Source organism: Sorex fumeus, unplaced genomic scaffold (assembly GCF_029834395.1).
Source record: "Sorex fumeus unplaced genomic scaffold, SorFum_2.1 ptg000075l, whole genome shotgun sequence".
NCBI classification, from domain to species: domain Eukaryota; kingdom Metazoa; phylum Chordata; class Mammalia; order Eulipotyphla; family Soricidae; genus Sorex; species Sorex fumeus.
The window spans coordinates 4,622,476-4,627,172 of NW_026606132.1; the positions used below are offsets into that span (position 1 = coordinate 4,622,476).

At 42.0% G+C, this 4,697-nt stretch overlaps 1 non-coding gene across 1 annotated transcript; it reads right to left on the minus strand.

The window, feature by feature from the left end:
* Positions 1-201: 201 nt before the first annotated feature.
* Positions 202-341, minus strand: LOC130038473 (U4 spliceosomal RNA). Its single transcript, XR_008794701.1, has one exon. It is a non-coding gene; the product is annotated as a U4 spliceosomal RNA (small nuclear RNA).
* Positions 342-4,697: the final 4,356 nt, after the last annotated feature.

A 4,697-nucleotide genomic window follows, 5' to 3' on the forward strand; every position in this document is an offset into this window, starting at 1 on the left:
CTTTCACTTACAGCTTTTAAATATATATATATTTTATACTTTAATTTTGCACCATATAATGCTGATTCTTTTCTGGGGAAGGGGCTGGTGAAGGGCACACCCAGATGTGCTCAGGGTTCAGTCTTGGCTTTATTTATCCTCATCCTATGCAGTGCTTGAAGGATCACATGGGGTGTCAGGGACTGAATTCTGGTCGGATACATACAGGGTAAATGCCTTAAACTCTGTTCTATGTCTCTGGCCCTAATACTGGATTTTTTTATGTTTTTGTTTTTTTCAATTAGCAATAATCACGCCTTGGATAAACCTCATTGGCTACAATACTGACACTGCAGCACAGTGGTAGGGCATTTGCCTTGCACACAGCCAGGCCGACCAACCCGGGTTTGATTCTTCCTGCCCTCTCGGAGAGCCCGGCAAGCTACCGAGAGTATCTATCTCACCCACACAGCAAAGCCTGGCAAGCTTTCTGTGACGTAATCCATATGCCAAACACAGTAATAAGAAATCTCACAATGGAGACATTACTGGGCCTGCTCGAGCAAATCGATGAACAATGGGAGGACAGTGCTACAGTGGTTTTTTTTTTCAATGTATGACAGGCATTTAGATATACTTTGAGAGGGGTTTGGGACATAGTACTCCCGGTCATGTACCAGAACCAGAGTTCAATTCCCAACAGCACATTGTTCCCTGAGCATCACCAGTAACAGCTTTTCAGACCCCTTGGGTGTGACCCTAGAAGCCCCCAGCACTTCTGGTGTGGGCCCAGGTATCCCCAGCACGGCAGGAAATGAGCAATATGGCATACGTAGGCCTCTGCACCAATGACCAGTCTAGCTGGAATCACTTGCAGGGCTCCATTACCTCCTGAGCACTGCTTGGGAGGCCTCCCCAAAAGTATAACTTTGAGATGGGGAGTTGGAGAAACAGTCAGAGATTAAGACACTTGCCTTGCTTGCAGCTGATGCCAGGGCAATGGTTTGAGGCTTAGCACTGCATGTGATTCCTGGAGTACAAAGTCAAATGTAGTCCATGAGCACTGCCAGGTGTGCCCCAAAGCTACCCAACAAAAATAGGTTTTGGGGCAGGGGGTGCTAGGTATCAAACCCATAGGCATGTTCTTTACAACTGTGCTGCATTTGGGGCACCTAAGATAGTGGATTTAATGCTGTGTTTCACACGTGTAACCAAGAACAAAGAATGTTCTAGAAACTGTGTTGCCTGATCTAAAAACAAGTAGAAATTATGTCTCTTCGCTAGTCTATCAATTCATTCAACATGGACTTGACACTTGTGTACCAGATATACGAAGATAGGCCGCAGAATGGAAATGCAATTTTAACTTTCTTGCAACCAGAAATCATCTTATTTTCTACCCCATTAATGCCAAGTAGTATATCCTGGAGAACGCGTTTATTTGTCAAACACCAGAAGACTAGTTCTGAATTCATAATTTTTTAAAAATGAGTTCTTCGTGAACAGGGGGGGATTAACCCATTTCCATATTCTAATACACTATAAGGTGGGGTAGGGAGAAGCAGAAGATAAGACTCCTGTACACCCCAATTACCAAAGAGTAAAAACATGCATATGAAAATCGCCTCCCAGGCAATAAAAATGATAATAGCTGCATCTGAGAAGTAGCATAATGGGTGACTTTTATTTTCTCTGTTTTTTGGAATATTTTATAATATATGACTTTCCTAATTAAAAAAATAGAGGCAAGTTCACAGAAACAGACATTTCACAAAAGAAGTAATTTCCCTAGTTCACAAATAGAAAGCTGTTCACACTTGCTAGTAGAGGCAGCTGTATGAAGCCAGCACCGTTGAGCAATTCTTTACCAGATTTGCAAAGAAACAACATATACTGGAGAGGAGGGTTTGATTCAAACCTTAGATTCTCTGGGCTTACTCCTGCCTCCGTGCTAAGGGGTTATTTCTGACAGTGCTCAGGGAGCCAGATGTGGTGTTAGGGATCCAAACCTAGGTCATCTGTGTACAAAGCAAATGGTTTTTCCCTTGTATTAGAGCTCTGTCCCTGAAACAATTTTTCTTTATTTTTCCTGAGAAAATTCAATTTTTTCAACTTTATTTAAACACCATGATTTACAAAGTTGTTTGTGATTTTTCAAACATTCAATACCTCAATCGCACCATCACTGTCACCTTCCTTCCGTCATTGTCCCCAATTTCCCAACCACCCCTCAAGTCTGCCCCCATAACAGGCTTATAATAATTTATTTTATATTGCTTGCAACCACTAAAGGGTTAATAGAATGATCAAAAAATACTTCAGTAAGGGGTTGGAATGATAGCACAGCGGGTAGACATTTGCCTTGCACGCGGCTGATCCGGGTTCAATTCCCAGCATCCCATATGGTCCTCTGAGCACTGCCAAGAGTGATTCCTGAGTGCATGAGCCAGGAGTAACCCCTGTGCATTTCCGGGTGTGACCCAAAAAGAAAAAAATGCTTCAGTACAAGAAAATTTGTGAAAGTTGTTGTATCTCACCATGGGGACATTAAGTCCTTGTTTGAGGGTTTACTAAACTGCTGATGCAACTTAAGATTTCCATGTTAATGTCTTTGTTAGTTGAGATTAGTTGGCATCTGTGCTGAAACAGCTTTTAAATAAAACCAAATGTTATTGAGGATGCATGGGAACAGGCATTGCATTCTATGGTAAGTGACATTGTAAATTGGCTGGACCTTTACCATGGGATGAATTGCATCCCCCCAGTTCATACAATCAATTCCTCACTCCCCAGCACCTCATTAGGTAACCTTCTAGGGAAATAGACTTAAGGCAGAGATCATTAGTTAAATTAGAATAATTGTCATGCTGGCCATAACCACAGTGAGACTGGCATATATCAAAAAGAATGATTTCAGGGGCTGGAGAGATAGCACAGTGGGTAGGGCATTTGTCTCGCACATGGCTGACCCGCTTTCGATCCCCGGCATCCCATATGGTTCCTCAAGCAGTGACAGGGATAATTTCTGAGCGCAGAGCCAGGAGTAACCCTTGAGCAATGCCAAGTGTGGCCACAAATCAAAATAAAAAAGAATGGATAGGTGAAGGGTGAGAGGGATAACAGTGGGTCAATGGTAAAAATAAGCAGACATTCTGGCAGAGGGTGCAGTGTTGGAATATTTTATGCATAAAACCCTGCCATGATCAATGCTGTAAATCATGATGCCTAAAATAATTTCTTTTTTCTTTTTTTGGATCACATCCGGCGATGCACAGGGCTTACTCCTGGCTCTGTACTCAGGAATTACTCCTAGCGGTGCTTGGGGGACCATATGGGATGCTGGGAATCGAACCCAGGCTGGCCATGTGCAAGGCAAGCGCCCTACCTGCTGTGCTATCCCTCCAGCCCCTAAAATAATTTCTTAAATAAAAAAATAAGATTGGAAACAAGCCCTCCCGTTGATCGTCGATTTGCTCGAGCAGTGTTGGCATGGATGTGGGGAAAATGGAACCCTCAGGAATATCAACGTTTGTTGAAAACAGTGTGGAGAATGCCCCCAAACTTAAGAACTAATTTTCCATATGACCTAGCAATTCTACTTCTTGGCACTTACCCTAAGGGCCTCCAAAATCTAATCTATTGTTTTTCACTTTAAGATTCTTTTAATTCAACAATATCAAATTCAATTTTAAAACATCCTATAAGATTTTGTGGTAGTAAGCTTTATTGTTTGGGGGTCTAGGAAGCACACATCCAGAAGGGCTAAGGACAGCATGTGGTACTAGGGTTGAAACCAGAGATCCCGCAAATGAGAGCGCTCTCGTCCTCAGCAATCTTCCCCACCTTATTTTCAAGGCTTCTCCTTGCTTAGTAATCTTCCTCCTGTAGCTGATCTTCTGGAGCAATTGGTTAAGGGCAGTTGAATTGGTGAAAATGATGCAAATTCTGAAGCCACTGAGAGCTCTATGTGATCGGACCATTCTTTGTTTTAAATAGTAGACTTGATAATGCCTCTTCTAGTGCTTTGTTTCTAGTATAACAGAACCATACAACTATTTTTACTCACACGCTCTATACAAGTTTATGCAACTTTTTGTGACATTTCCAAATTTCCTTCAACAAAGCAGATATTCTAGGGACAAAATCTTTTCAAAATGACTTCCCATTTTCAAATCTCAGTGGGATCCACAGAATGCTCAAATTCAGCCTCAAGAATCTTTGTCAAAACAAAAGAAGTGAGTTAATTTACTGCTGCCCTTTCTCTTTCCCTTAACATAACAAGCGATTTTACTTATACTGTCATTTGAACACTTTTCTATTTAAAAAAAAAAGAGAGAGAGAATGATTGCGGTGTTCTTTTCTATTGAATCACCGTGAGACACAGTCACAAAGCTTTTATGTTTGAGTTTCAGTCATACAATGATCAAACACCCATCCCTCCACCAGTGCACAATTTGCACCACCAATGTCCCCAATATCCCCCCCCCACACACATCTCACCCCTCCTTCTGCCTCCATGGCAGACAATTTTCCCCATATTCTCTCTTTTGGGTATTATGGTTTGCAACACAGATACTGAGAGGCTATCACGTTTAGTCCTTTAACTTTCAGCATACATCTCCCATCCTGAACAATTCTTCCAACCATCATTGACTTAGTGATCCCCTCTCTATTCTAGCTGCCTTCTCCCCCAGCTCATGAGACAGACTTCCAACTAT